Source organism: Sciurus carolinensis, chromosome 2 (genome assembly GCF_902686445.1).
Source record: "Sciurus carolinensis chromosome 2, mSciCar1.2, whole genome shotgun sequence".
In the NCBI taxonomy this organism is placed as follows: domain Eukaryota; kingdom Metazoa; phylum Chordata; class Mammalia; order Rodentia; family Sciuridae; genus Sciurus; species Sciurus carolinensis.
In genome coordinates this window covers 71,539,247-71,555,465 of record NC_062214.1, presented here as the reverse complement: position 1 = coordinate 71,555,465, position 16,219 = coordinate 71,539,247, and the positions used below count along the sequence as shown (strand labels likewise).

The 16,219-nt window shown below is 36.2% G+C and overlaps 1 protein-coding gene and 1 pseudogene across 1 annotated transcript in view; both read right to left on the bottom strand.

Annotated features, from left to right (window-relative positions):
- The window catches only part of Chrna7 (cholinergic receptor nicotinic alpha 7 subunit), a 113,918-nt gene that overhangs the window by 15,814 nt on the left and 81,885 nt on the right, over positions 1 to 16,219 (bottom strand). The gene's annotated exons all lie outside the window — the stretch shown is intronic.
- Positions 7,348 to 8,222, bottom strand: LOC124976998 (nucleophosmin-like; annotated as a pseudogene).

The window sequence follows — 16,219 nt, the reverse complement described above, 5'->3', positions numbered from 1 at the left end:
CAGTAACATGGTTTTCAAAGTAGGTTCTATGGGACCCTAAGATCCTATGGAAGTGTTTTGAGATTTCTGCAAATGTTTGATTCCAATATTTTCTCTTCTTTGTATTTGAAAATAGTAATTAAGATTCATGCAAATGATTGTATATAAAATTTTAACTCTTCAGAGATGACCAATATTAATTTATTGGGGCCACTTTACCCCCTTTTGGGCAAGAAAGAAACTGAAATTTCTCTTGCCATGATGTCCATGTATCTGAATCTCTTGTAAATGATTCACCACATGAGATTTCAGTTTTGCATTACTGTTTTTAAAAATGCAAGTTTGTGACTACAATTACACAACAGCAAACCTACACCATACTTGGCATGTGTTCTGCCACTGACAATGGTCCTCGGCAGCAACAACAGGAAGTGTGGTCTGAGGCCATGCTACAGGACGTAAAGTTTTATGTATTTTAGGCTTGGGTTTCTTTCCTGATTTTAATATTTATAATAAATACTATGAACATCTGTTAGATCAGTGATTCAACTCTGAAAAAAAAAAAGTTTCTACAAGATTTTTCTCCAAGCATTTATACTAATTTAAGTGAAGAGATTTTTAAGATCACAAGGGGAATAGGTTAAAACAAGATAAAAAAACTGTCATTAGCAATAGCTTACCTATGTGACTCCATGATTTGAGTATTGTTCATCCATACAAAATATTGAGATACATGGGATTGTGACATTGCAATTTTTATCAAAACTCAAAAATCAATATACATGATAGCAGTTGTAATGTTCTTTCCCATAGGCAAGTTGATTTTATCAATAAATAATATAAAAGTGAACTCATGTAACAGATTTGTGCTAATACTACTTTATCTCTTTTGAACATATGGGCTGGAGATAAGATTGACTTGAAAAGCTAAACACTGAGTTTGAACATAGCTCTCCAAAGCACGAATGAGATCTTTCTGAAACGTGAGTGGCTAAAGTCACTCAAGGCCTTGGGTGGCCACAATATCTGCATAGTCTATGGCACAGCCTGTTCTGCTGCACAAAGGGATGCCCAACAGATGCCAGAATGCAGCAACCACAGTGCCTTGTGATTTTGCAGCCCTGCTGTGGGAAACTCTGACAACCACAGAGATGAGAACTGGTCCACAGGGATTCACTTCATTCCTCTCTCTGTTTTTGTATATATTTGAAACTTTCTATATTAAATTGTTTGAAATAGGTAAAATTATATATTTTTTCTTGACTACTGGAAGACACAAGGTATTCACAGAGTTTGAGGATGCCAAACCTGGTCCCTACATTCCCTCAAGTGCTACCTTCCTCCGGCTGCTTTCATCCTCCTCCAGCTTGTGATGTAAAGAGACATTTGAGCCCCATCCCGACCTCAAAGGGGGCACTCAGTGAGGGCAAATTTAACTCAAATACTCATGACACAGGTTTTGTCCTTAGGGGAGTGGTAGGCAGGAGAGAGCCCTACACAGACTCTAGAGATGGGCAGAGATCCTACAGATGAAAATAAAGTTGGCCATGCTCTTGGAAGGAGGCATGATGTTATCACACACCTGGAAATAAAATGACATGAGGGAGGCTTCAGAAACTTCTGATTTCCCTCAACCATGGGTGAGCAAAATAGTGCCTAAGTAGTGAGGCTAGAAAGGGGCTTGGGAGAAAACTGAGGGTGCTGTGCCATGCAGGATTCAAGGGCCCAGGCCTTAGGGGATTACAAGCAGTGCTTTCAGATGCAGTGGAAGCATAAGGAGGGAGAGTCTACAGGGCACAGGTGGATCATGTGGGTTTAGACTTGGAACTTTCCCTTCTCCACATCCTTTGGGGTCCCATGTAGTGCCTGATTGTATCTGCAAAGAGCTGCATGCCCTGGAATGAGAGTCTTTGGATCCCAGCATCAAGATAAACTCCTCAACTTGCTCTGTAGCAATGACCACCAGCATTGAGCTTGAGAGGCTCAACCATAGTCAGGAAAGGGAGAGTGTCTGGGCCATTCACAGAGAAGGAAGAAATGGACTGCCAGAAAGAAAAAAATAAAAATTAAAAACAGAGAAGCTTAGTCATCGAGGAGTCCCAGCAAGTCCAAGCCCCACTGGAACTGTGTTCCACAAAATGAAAATCTGCATCCAGGAACAAATGAAGCTTTGAAGAAAAATCCAGGTGTACTGAACAAAGAGGACATCATGTGTGGGTTCAGGATGACCCTTAACTAATAAGGTCTCAAGTGAAATCAGTCCCACCCCTTCTGATCATTCAATATCCTTGAAAGAGTATAAGAAGGAACAGTAGAATAGATGAAAATGGTCTCACCTTAAAAAAAAAAAAAAAAGTAAAACAGGAGGAAGAAGCCCATATATCTAAGAAGAAAGTGGGACTAAGGTACCATTTATTTTAGGTTTCTTAAGAAAGAAAAAAAAGTTTGCGAATTTCACATAAAGACACAAGGTAAAGACACTACTGATGCAAGCTATGTCCCAATTTCAAGAGGGAAAACAACCTTGCTTATAACAGGTGGATTTTGTTAGATGAATTTTATACATTTGTACCTGTATCTATACACCCTGTCATAGATATTCTGATTTAGTCCCATGTTTAATTGTAAAACATTAAAGGTCTATGACCAATTGTTTAGCCTATTGCAATCTGTGATGAAAAAGTCATGGGTAGAACCAAATTTTCATGATCATTTCTAGCTGCCAGAGATTCCAGGAGGTTATGTCTAGGGCATCAGCAGAAGGCTTCCAGAGGAATCTATTCAAGAAAAAAATAAATAAAACTATGTTTATTAGTAGCTGAAAGGGAGTGGAAAGGAAGGAAGTAGGGAGATGCCAAAGACACAAATTAGATATATAGGTGAACAAGCCTAGAGACCTAATATACAACATGAGGATTATAGATATAGAATTGTCTATATCTGGGAATCCTACTAAATGTAGACTTTATCTGTTCTTGGTACAAAAGCAAACAAACTTAAGAATGGGTAACTATGTGAAATGATGGATACGTTCATCTGCTTCACTACAGTAATTTTTACTATGCATGTTTATTTCACAACATCATACTGTGTAGCTTAAATATACACAATGAAATTTATTTTGAAAAAGAGAATCCTTTCTTTACTAATTTACATGTCCAATTATCCATAGCATTGATATTATTATAAAAAACCACTGGATATAACATTGGATGGATTATAACAATGTTCTAAATAGTATAGGGATATTATCTCCATGCTTCAAACTTTATTTTGTTCCTCGAGTTATATGCTTATTTCTTACCCAGTACAATTCAACATCATATTAATTATTATAGAATTATGAAAGTGCTAGTATTTGGCAGGGCAAGTCCCTCAATTTGGTGCTTTTTTTTGAAATTGCTTTAGCTATTCTTGACATTCTGCTCATCATTGTAAAGTTTAGTATCTGCTTGTTCTGTCCCACTAAGACACTGTTGAGACTTTAGTTGGAATCACATTAAATTTAATTTGGGAGAAGCTGACATCATTATGTTACTGAATTTTTTGAGGCATATATATTGATGTAATTCAACATTTATATGTCATAGTACGTATTAGTACTTTTTAATAATTAATAGATATTGGAAATAAAATTTGCTAAATTGCATTTTCCAATTATTTAAAAGAATAGAAATACATTCAATATTTTATATTGATCTTGTTTTGTATTCAGCATATTTTGTCTAGTGTTGTGATTTTTCTATATAAAAATAATTTACAGTCTATGTATGATAAACTAGTTAATTCCTAATTCTGAACTATTTTATTCTTTTATATATATATGTTTTTAAGTTGTCAATGGATCTTTTATTTACTGATATGTGATGCGGAGTACGGAATCCAGGGCCTCACACATGCCAGGCAAGTGCTCTACCACTGAGTCACAACTCCAGCCCTCTTTTATTTTTCTTACACTTAAAATTATACAGTTACTAAAATTTTTTTTCAGGTACAATAACTGCTATTCTTCCTTTGCTCCATATACAGTAGTCCCTCTTAGCCAAGGGGGATACATTCCAAGGCCCCAGTAGATGTCTGAAACCCTGGAGAGCACTGATCCTTATATATGCTGTGCTTTTTCCTATCATTACATACCTATAATAAATCTCAATTTATAAATTAGGCATAGTAAGATTAACATTATTAATAATAAAGTAGAATAATTTTAACAATGTGTTGTAATAAAATTGTTTATTTCTGGAATTTTCTGTTTAACATTTTTGGATCTCAGTTGACCATGGGCAATTGAAACCGAGGAAAGTGAAGTCAAAAGGACTAATGTATGGAAATGTTAATGTTTCAGCATTTACTGAGCTTTTGGTAAAGTTCATGTATCAAGTTAGATGAGTTTTATTCTAACACACAAAATGGGTATTAAATAATATCAATTGATTTTTACTTCCAACCACCAGGATGATTGTTTTAGAATAAATTATATTTGATTTTTGAAAGTTAAACAAAATTTTCATTCCTAATAGAAAACTAAATTTGTTAATATTTATTGTTAAATTATTGTTAGATTTAGTGTGCTAGTATTTTAATTAGGATTCATATATTTTTATGTTCTGAAGTGTTATGCTAGGTGGGACTTTCCTGTTAAACCCAACTTTTTTTTTTTTTTTTTTTTTGATACTGGGAATTGAATGCAGGGACACTTAATCTTTGAGCCACATTCCCAGCCCTTTTTATATTTTTATTTAGAGATAGGGTCTGCTAAGTTGCTTTAGGGCCTCCCTAAGTTGATGAGGTTGGCTTTGAACATACTATTCTACTGCCTCAGCCTCCTGAGCCGCTGGGATTACAGGCATGCGCCACCATGCCCAGTTTGAATTTCTTTCTTAAACTATATCAAGAGAATGAAAAACAAATCACAGCCTGAGAGAAAATATTTGCAAAAAACATAACCAATAAAGAATAGAATGTGCAAAGAATTCTTAAAACTCAACAATAAGAAAACAACTCAACTGAAAAATGTGTTCAAGACCTTAACAGACATCTCACCAAAGAAGATATGCAGATGACAATGAACATGTGGAAATATGTTCCACATCCTGTCATCAGGGAAATGCAGATTAAATAGCAATGAGATATCATTACACACCTATTAGAATGGCACAAATCCAGAACAATGACAACACCAAATGCTAGCAATTGGTTGCAACTACTATGGAAAGCAGTTTGGGGAATCATAGGAAAACGGAATGGAACCACCATTTGACCCAGCTATCCCATGCCTTGGTTTAGACCCAAAGGACTTAAAATCAGCATACTACAGTGATACAGCCACATCAATGTTTATAGCAGCTCGATTCACAATAGTTAAACTATGGAACCAACCTAGATGCCCCTCAACAGATGAATGGACAAAGAAAATGTGGCTTACATACACAATGGAATATCACTCAGTCTTAAAGAAGAATGAATTGGCATTTGCAAGTAAATGGATGGAACTGGAAAATATCATGCTGAGTGAAATAAGGCAATCCCAAAAAACTAAAGACCGAATGTTTTCTCTGATAAGTGGATGCTAATTCATCTTGTGGGATGGGTAGGAAAGAACGAAGGAATTTTGGATTATAGAGGTGGGTGAAGGGAGGGGTCGGGGGGTGGGGATGGGCAGGATGGTAGATTGAGAGAGATATTATTATCCAATACAGGTGCATGAAAAAAATTCAATAAAATAAATAAAATTTAAAAAATACTAGCAAAAATGTGGAACAACAGGAATCCCTCTACTTCTCACAATTCATTACAAAAAGGTACAGTTACTTGGGGAGACATTTTGGCATTTTCTTACAAAACTAAACCTATCTTACATTTAATCTGTGGAATTTACCTGAAGGAGTTGAAAACTTACATCCACATAAAAAACTGTCCAAAGACATTTAAACCAGCTTTATTGATAATAGCCAAAGCCTGGAAGCAACCAAGATGCCTTCAGTAGGTGAACAGATAAACCATGCTACATCCATATAATAAAATATTATTCAATGCTAAAAAGAAATGAGTTGGCTAGGGATGTGGCTCAGAGTAGGGCACTTGCCTAGGCATATGCAAGCTCCAGGTATAATACCCAGTGCTGCAAAAAATAATAACAATAACAATAATAATAAAGAGAAATAAAAAGAAATGAACTATCAAGCTATGAAAAAATATGGAGGAAACTTAAATTTATAGTACTAAGTAAATAAGCCAAGTTGAAAGGTGACATACTGTATGATTCCAACTATATGACATTATGGAAAACACAAAACCATGGAGACAATAGAAAGTTCAGTGATGTCAGGAGTTGGTGGGAGGGATGAACAGATCTAGCACAGAAGATTTGGGGGGCAGTGAATATTCTCCATAGGATCCTATAATGTACAACACTAAGAGAGAAACTGAAAACTTGGACTCTGGATAATGAATTAACACAAGTTCATCCAGTGTATCACTGGGTGGGTGATGTTGATAATGGGGGAGTCTGTGGATGTGAGTGGCTATGGGTATAATGGAAACTCTCTGTACCATCACTCAATTATGCCATAAACCTAAAATTGATTTAAAAATACACATTTTCTAAACTTCACTTAATTTTTGGTCTATATTTCTATTTTACTTGAAAGTATTAAATATTCTCTAAATTCCCAAAGTTATTGATTCGAACTCCCATAATATTCTGTTTTAAGTGCTCATATTTATAAGCTTTTTTATATCTAGTAAATGCTTTCCTATGCCTTCTTTACTTTCTTGTTAATTACCTCCCAAAAAATAAATAAAAACAAATTATCCTCTACCAATATGTATTTTATTTTTCTTATTTAACAAATTTCTAGTCTTATTTTTATTCTTCCTTCTTTCCTGTTTGGATTTAATGTTGTTTCTAACCCTTGAGATTGGCTGATTAACTCACAAATTTCCTTTTTTTAAACTGTTTCTAATGTATTTAAGGATATATATGTCTCCTTAACGTGCCTTTGAAAGGTCTGCAGTCTGTCTTCTTACACACACTCCATACATATCAAAGGTTTTCTTTTTACTTTATTAAAATACTGAGTTTATTTCACATGTATATTTTTGTCTCCCCACCATTTCTACGTCTGACCACCACTACTACTACATCCTATGGTAACATTCCATACATACTTAAAAACCAAGCAAAGGGTAGAGTTCCATTTTTAAAACTAAACAGGCATTTTGGACAACACATTCTTGGCAATGGAACCTGGACAATATTTATCAAACACGGTAGGGAAAGTTCTCACTTTGCATTAAAAAAAGGACAGCCAGATATCAAATGTTACAGAAATGAAAGAAAACGAAAATTTTTAACAAACTGTTAAACTATTTTCTTAAAGAGACTTCTTCCACTGCCAGAGATCTTGAATAGCCTCCTGGTCAGTCATCCGGAAAGCAATTCTTCACATAATTGATGAACTTGGCCTTCCACTTTGGGAAGAGAACCACCTTTCTCTATACTTGCTTGCATTTTTGTTTTAGTGTTTTCTACAGAACTAGGTCCTTTAGGTGTTTTAGGATTTTTTTCCTGTGTTTTGAAGGATTCCTGACCTTTTGATCTTGGTGTTGATGGTTTTGAGTCTTTTCCATTCTGGTTTGATTTTTGTGCATTTTTGGCTGGAGTATCTCTTACAGATTTCTTCAGTGGAGCTTTTTCTTCATTTTCCTCATCATCAAAATCATCATAATCATCATCTTCATCATCGTCATCATCTTCATCAGCAGCAGGTTTTACTTTTTTTCTGGGGAAACTTGCTACCACCTCCAGGGGTAGATCACTTTCCAGATACACTTAAGAGTTTTACATCCTCCTCCTCTTCATCTTCTCATTCTACATCTTCCTCCACAGCTACTAAGCGCTGCCCACTAATATGCACAGGCCCTGAATCACACTTCAACCTTAAGACCACAGGTGGTGTGATTTAATAACCCCCAAGGGAAACCACTGGCTATACAGACATTTTCAATGTTGCCAATGTTACTTTAATTAGACTGCCTTCATAATTCATTGCCTCTTCTTCAACAATGTGCAATTCATCCTTTGCAACAGCCTCTAAACTGATGGTTCTGAAGGATAACTGGTGTTCATTTTCATCATTATCCATCTTATAGTGATAATCTTTGTCAGCCTTTAGTTCACAACCAAAAAGATAGTTCTGGGGCCTCCGGGGCCTCATGTCTATGTCCATCGAATCTTTCATGGGGTGGTACCACGCACTTAGGTGGGAGAGAAGGTGGACGGAAAATAGGCTGATGCCCTAGAGAAGAGACGCACAGGACGGAATCACACCAGGGACTCAAAGGTTTTTTAATTCACATTTACATGTTTGATTTCTCAGATATTTATTTTTAATGGTATATCTTTTTTCCCTGTTTCTGTTTTCATCTCTTGTGTACATGTGATTTATTTCCATCTAAACAGTCAATAGTTGGATCTTTTTTTAAAACAAATTATGGTTGAGAAATACCTGCCTTTTAACCAGATATTTTCTTTTGTCTTATTGACTATAATTTTTTTTTGTTAAAGACTGCTTTTTCTTTTAATTTTTTTAGTTGTAGTTAGGTACAATATCTTTATTTTATTTATTTTTATGTGGTGCTGAGAATTGAACCCAGTGCCTCACACATGCTAGGCAAGCACTCTGCCACTGAGTTATAACCCCAGATCAACTATAATGTTTTATTTCTACTATCTAATGTTGTGCTTCAGATTTTTTTCCCCTTTAAGTTTCTGACATTTTCTTTATTTCTTCTATTCTTAGTTTCTACCTGTTTGGAAGATAAATATATTTAGTCTTATGAGTCTGTTGATTATTCTTATACTTTTAACTTGTATAATTTACTTAAAGTTGTGTGGTCTTTTAAAGCAACTTAAGTACACCTGAATGTTTTACCTCCAAGTACTATCCAAGAAATACCTTTCATGTCACTGATTTCCAAAATTTTAATCCCACTTTGTTTTTGTTTTTCTGGGGGTGTGGGTGGTACAGAACCCAGGGCCTGGCAAGGACTAAGCATATGTTCTACCACCGAGGCACACCCCAGCACTCCCTTTTGTGTTAATATCCTAAATTCATCTTTATGATGTTATGCATTCAAAACCATTTGTATGGACCTAAATGTTTACCAATTGTTTTCTTACTGTTCTTCTCATACCTTGATCCACATTTATCTTCCAGCCCTTTCTTTTATATGAGTATGGACTCCACACAGTACACTCTGTTAGTCTTTGTTTTCCTGAAAATACCTTGATTTTGTCGTCCATGTAAAGAACGCTTTTGCTTATAACAGAATTCTAGTTTGACAATTATTTTCAGTAACTGAAAGATATTATTTTATTTTTGTTCTGGCGCCTATTGTTGCCTTTAAAAGGTCTGCAGTCTATCTAATTGCCTTTCCTTTGTTAGTAAGTTGTCTTCTTTCTTTATTTCCAGCATTTCCTTTGGCTTTGGGCATTCTGTAGTTTTTTTTTTTTTTCCCCCACACACAATATTTCTTGGGTTCCTTTCGTATTACACATTGTTTCCTCTGACTGATGTCTCCTGAATCTGAGGATTTGTGTTTCTTATTAATATTATTAAATTCTCAGACATTCTTTTAGAACAAGACTTCTGCAGAAAAAGCACCATATTTCAGTGGAACACAGCATTCTCAATAGGACACATATTTAAATTATCTACTTTTACCCTGTCCATTACCTTTTTTTTAAAATGTAGCTCATTGATCTTTTATTTTTTACTGATTATTTTTATTATACATGGCAGCAGACTATATGAGCTATTTTGCATCAATTAGTAGATTGTGAGCAACAGACAGTTGTGTAAGCTGAGTTGTCATTAACTGGTAATGCTTTGACTTCCTGCCCACTGCAGACAAACAAGTTTTGTGTCCATTTCCAAGTCATCTCAAAATTCCTAAATGCCATATAAATTTGTACTGGTTTGGCTTTAACATCGGACTGGTTCCCTCATGTCCTATGAGTTACTAAACTCTGACAGGTGTTCATTTTTATATCCGTGAGTCACGACTTTATCTGTTTTCTGAAAATAATCTTTTTAAGCATTTTCCTAAATTCTTTCTATTATTGTTTTCAACATTACTCACTAATGTATGTGGAAATAACTCTTCCCCAGGTGAGAGGAACTCTCCTGGTAAGAATTTGGCTTTCTAAACTGGCTTTCTCTGTGACCTAGGATACACTCTGCTTCAGTTGCTTTTTCTGCAAATAATAATGGTACTTTTCCCAAAAGTTTATTCATAAATGTAAAGCATTTGGAATAGGACTTGGGATGTCAAAGTACTAAAGAGGTGTTAGATATCATATTCTTGCAACTGCAGTTTAACCTTCTTTCCTATTTTCCATCTATGCAGCCATCCTTGATTGACAGGAAATTGCCTTTTTCCTTAAATGATGTCTCATCTGACATCCTAAGCCTGCAATGGGTTTTAAGATTTTGACAGCTATAATTCTCATCTCTGTTAATCCTATTTGATTCTTTTTCAAAGCTACATTTTAAAGTTTGTTTCTTTTGTGTTTTCAGTTCTTAATTACGTTTAATTATCTTCCTTCTGCTTTGTTTGTAGATGCCTGCTCAAATTCAAACAGATTCTTATATATCTTTTGTAATTTTAACTTGCAGTTCATCTTCAGCAGGTTTTTTGTTGTTGCTGTTTTAATTGAACCCTGGTCATATTTTATATAATGTTTCATTCCTGATAAATCTTTATGTGTAACGTTTTTGTAACATATAAGGAGGACTTAAAAGATACAGATGCGGTCATGGAAAAGGCAAGGAAGGAGAGATGAGCAAGGCTTTGTGGCTCTCTTACAGCTGCATGGCATGCATACCTGGGGACTTATGTTAGCAGGGACCATTTTTAGGTTGTAAAAATCTCACAACTCAAAGGTTAACTGGTACCCCCATAGCTTTAGTTTACTGGCTGGACAGACTGGAATGAATCTCTAATCATTGTAATGCCAGAATGGGTTGCTGTTTTTTCATAGTGATCCTGTGCATCTGACTGGAGGGACTTCCCTCCAGATGCCCTGGGCTTCTTGCCAGCAGGTTGCCTCAGAACCTTCCAGCTTAACCCAACCATTTCTAATGCTGCTATAGGTGGAGTTGGGCTTTCCAGGTTTTATTGGCTATTTAAAAACAAAACAGAAAACAAACTTCAGATGCACCAGAGGGAATCCTTCACTCCATCTGTTACGAATCTATAAGGGAGACACTGAGCCAACTCCTAGCACACCCTAACACAATCAAGTTCCTTCTCACCTTCCTATGCTTTTTTTCTCCCTCTCCAACTTCTCACTGAGTGTGCTACCTTCTGAGGGTCCTGTCCTGCTCAGCTCCAACCCACCTTGTATGGAACCAGCAAAAAGAAGCACAGGCTTTACTCCTGCCTTAGTGAATAATTAGTTTTGTGACCCATGATGTTTCACTGAACTTCCTAGGAACTAGTGTGGGAGGGAGAACTAGAATCTACCCTCCTGAGCCTGCCTGGGGTCTTGACATGCCTTCTAACACAGAGTTCTGTGTAGCCTGTACAACTGGATATGAGTGAGTTCATGAACTAAACATAATTAATTTCAATTCCTAAACTATGTGTCTATAGTGCTCCTACTGACTCTGGGCCTCTGGAAAAAAAAGAAAAAGAAAAAAGCAGGAAACGAAACATCTCTGCCAGTAGAAGAGAAAATATTCTGACACTGATGTTACTGTGCATAAAGGTTATTCATTACACATGGAAATTCATCTGTATCAGTCCAGGGTCACCTGGAAATATAAAGGCAAACATAACAATGTTGTGCCAGGCCAGTTTGTCTTCCAGCAAAAAAAGTGACCTGACATTTAGGCAATTTTATTCAGGGCCTAAAATTCATGCCTCAGGTTTGCAGTAACTGAAAGAAAACTGATCAGACTGATTTTGTTGTTATTGTTTTCTTTCCTTTTTTTTTTTTTTCCTTTTTTCTGTGATGCTGACATTTGAACCCATGGCCTTATGCGTACTAGGCCCACACTCCACTCCTAAGGTTCATCCCCAGCCCACCTCTTTCCTTAAACTTTGAGACAGGGTCTCACTAAGTGGCCAAGGCTAGCCTCAAACTTGTGATCCTCCTTTCTCAATCTCCCAAGAATTCAGGATTACAGATGTGTGCTACCATGCCCAGTTCAGACTGATATTTCTAAAGCAAGCGTATTTCCTCTTACATCAAAAGGAAATTAACCAACATCAATTAATAAATATAATTAATTAAACAATTAATCAATGAATAAATATAAAATCCAAATAGATTGATTCCCAAGTATTTTTTTTTGAGGCTATTGTGAATGGGGTAGTTTTCCTAAATTCTTTCTGAGGATTCATCACTTATGAATAAAGTATTAGATTTATGAGCATTGATCTCATATCCTGCTACTTTACTGAAGACCTCTTCAATGAGAACTACAGGACACTAAAGAAAGAAATTGAAGAAAACCTTAGAAGATGAAAAGATCTCCCATGTTCTTGGATAGGCAGAATTAATATTGTCAAAATGACCATTCTACAAAAGGTACTATACAGATTCAATGCAATTCCAATTAATATCCCAATGACATTCCTCATAGAAATACAGAAAGCAATCCTGAACTTCATCTGGAAGAACAAGAGACCCAGAATAGCTAAAGAAATCCTTAGCAGGAAGAGTGAAGCAGGGGGTATCTCAATACCAGAACTTCAACTATACTACAAAGCAATAGTAACAAAAACAGCATGGTATTGGCACCAAAAAAGACAGGTAGATCAATGGAACAGAATAGAGGACACAGACACAAACCCACATAAATACAGTTTTCTCATTCTAGACAAAGGTGCCAAAAACATGCAATGGAGAAAAGATAGCCTCTTCAACAAATGGTGCTGGAAAAACTGGAAATCCATATACAGCAGAATGAAACTAAAACTTATCTCTCACCCTGCACAAAATTCAACTCACAATGGATCAAGGACCTCAGAATCAGACCAGAGACCCTGCATCTTATAAAAGAAAAAGTACATCCAAATCTTCAACATGTTGGCCTAGGATCAGACTTCCTTAACATGACTCCCAAAGCACAAGAAATAAAAGCAAGAATGAATAACTGGGATAGATTCAAACTAAAAAGCTTTTTCTCAGCAAAGGAAACTATCAGTAATGTGAAGAAAGAGCCTACAGAGTGGGAGAAAATCTTTGCCACACATACTTCAGATAGAGCACTAATCTCCAGAATCTATAAAGAACTCAAAAAACTTTACAACAAGAATACAAATAACCCAATCAACAAATGGGCTAAGGAAATGAAGAGACACTTCACAGAAGATCTACAAGCAATCAACAGATATATGAAAAAATGTTCAACATCTCTAGTAATAAGAGAAATGCAAATCAAAACTACCCTAAGATTTCATCTCACCCCAATTAGAATGGTGATTATCAAGAATACAAGTAACAATAGGTGTTGGAGAGGATGTGGGGAAAACGGTACATTCATACATTGCTGGTGAGTTTGCAAACTAGTGCAGTCACTCTGGAAAGCAGTGTAGAGATTCCTTAGAAAACTTGGAATGGAACCACCATTTGACCCAGCTATCCCACTCCTTGGCCTATACCCAAAGGACTTAAAATCGGCATACTACAGTGATGCAGCCACATCAATGTTCATAGCTGCTCAATTCACAATAACCAGATTGTGGAACCAATCTACAAGCCCTTCAATTGATGAATGGATAAAGAAACTGTGGTATATATATATATATATATATACAATGGAATATTACTCAGCCATAAAGCAGAATAAAATTATGGCATTTGCAGGCAAATGGATGAAGTTAGAGAATATAATGCTAAGTGAGATAAGCCCATCCCAAAAAAACCAAAGGACAAATGATCTCTCTGATAAGTGGATGATGATACATAATGGGGGGTGGGAAGGGGGCAAGAATGGAGGAAGGATGGACTGTATAGAGGAAAAAGAGGGGTGGGAGGGGTGGGGGAAGGAAAAATAACAAAATGAATCAAACATCATTACCCTATGTAAATGTATGATTACACAAATTGTATGCCTCTACTTCATGTACAACCAGAGAAAGAAGTTGTACCCCATTTGTTTACAATAAAAAAAGAAAAAAATCTAAATAAATGAAGTATATGCTTTCATACAAAACTTACCTGCTATGGCAGTAGAAATGGAAGAAAATGATAAGGAGGTAGTGAGGTTAAAATGATAAGGAAGAGTTGATAATGGCTAAATGTGGTTACAAGGGTGGGATCCTAAACTGGTATGATCAGTGACCTTATAAAGAAGAAGAAAGTTGAAAGCTGGTTCTAACCTGTGTCCCACCTGCTCTCTTATAGGTCCACACAAGGAAAGCATTCCCTCTCTCTCCTTCCAAACCTCCCTCGTGAGGACACAGTAAAAAGGGCAGAGGGATGGGATGATATGAGGAATGAATGACATGGTGCTGAGCTCCCTGGATTTTCTATTTGTCTTGCATATTCCCCACTGGGTTCTGAAGCAGTCTTCACCCCATAAATAGAAACAGGAACACATAAATTCCTGAAAAAAAGTCAAAAGATCAGGAAGAGAGCAGTAGGACAAACAGATAATATTTACACAATAGCTCTACCCCAGCTAAATGTCAAAGGAAAAAAATGAGCATGCTCCCTAACCTCATCAGCAAAGGCCTAGTGAAGAACTGACTTCTACCTTCACCAGGTTAAAATAAGACACCCTTCCCTGTATCTGAACAAGTTGACGTGAAAGAAGGCCAAGTAGGGATTGGGGCTCAGTCTGAACTCAGCAGTAACAAGCTGCCAACTGCCATATCACTAGAAGATACTTGTGGAGTCTGGACTTCCATCCCACCCCAGAAGTAACAAGATGCCCCTTTTCCTCCTAGGTGTCAATGTAGGCTGTGTAGGAACCCTGGACCACTACCGCCACCTGAAAATATTGGTGCCATCCTCCATTGTGCACTGTCAGAAGAGATCAGAAAATGAACACTGTAAGAAGACATGGGGTCTCATAAAATAATACCTAAAGTGCCATCAAGAAAATTAAAAATCAACTGTCAAGTCAAAATCCAGGAAAATCGCAAATGTAATAAAAAAAAAATGAGGAGATACAAAACTGAGATGACACATCTTGGAATACTGGAATTCTCTGGCATGGCTTTCACAACCACCATTACAATAATGTGTCAGTAAGCAGTGAGGAACATGCTTTGAAACAAAAAAACCAGAACCAGTATAAAGCCTCAGTAAAGAAACAGGAGATAGAAGGAAAAAAATCAAATTTGGAACTGAAAAACATAGCCAATGGGATTAGAGACACACAGGCTGGACTCAACAGCAGAGTGGAGATAGCAAAGGAAAGACTTAGTGACTTGAAGATAGAATAGAAATTATCCAATCTGAACAACAGAGGTAAAATTATATATGTATATATTAATGGGAATAGAGCTTCTGGGACCTGTGGAACTGTAACAAAAGATCTCATGTTTGTGTCATGAGAGTCTCAGAGAAAGAGGAGAAAGAAAAGACTGCATATTATTCATAGAAATAATGGCCAAAGCTTTCTCAAACTTAGTAAAGGATATAAATATACAGTTAAGAAGTTGAATGAAATCCAAACAAGATAAATCCAAAGATACCCATGCCAACAGTTATTCTAATTAAGCATTCAAAAACTAAACATAAGAGAAACTCTAGAAGCAGCAAGAAAGAAATGATCCATAAAGGGATCTAAATTAAACTAAACAAAGTTCAGTAGAATGGCATTAGGGTTTTCATCAGAAACCATAGAGACCAGAAAGCAGTAGCATAACATTTTTTAAGTGCTAAAAGCAAGTAACTGTCAACCCAGAGTTCTATATCCAGTAAAAATATCCTTCAGGAATAATGAAGAAATGTCAAGACATTTTCAGATGAATGAAAACTAAGAGATCTTGTTATCAGCAGATTTACTTGCTTGGAGAAAAGAATTGCCTTAAGGAAGTTCTTGAAAGAGAAAATAAAAAAGAAGGAAGATAAAATGTCTATACTTGAGCCAGATGTTGATACTAGTAGAACAAATGTAATGCCTACAGCAACCTTAAAACAGGTAAACAAAGAGACACACTCAAAAACACTATAAACAAATAAAGAATTCTAAACAAAATGTTCAAGTGAACC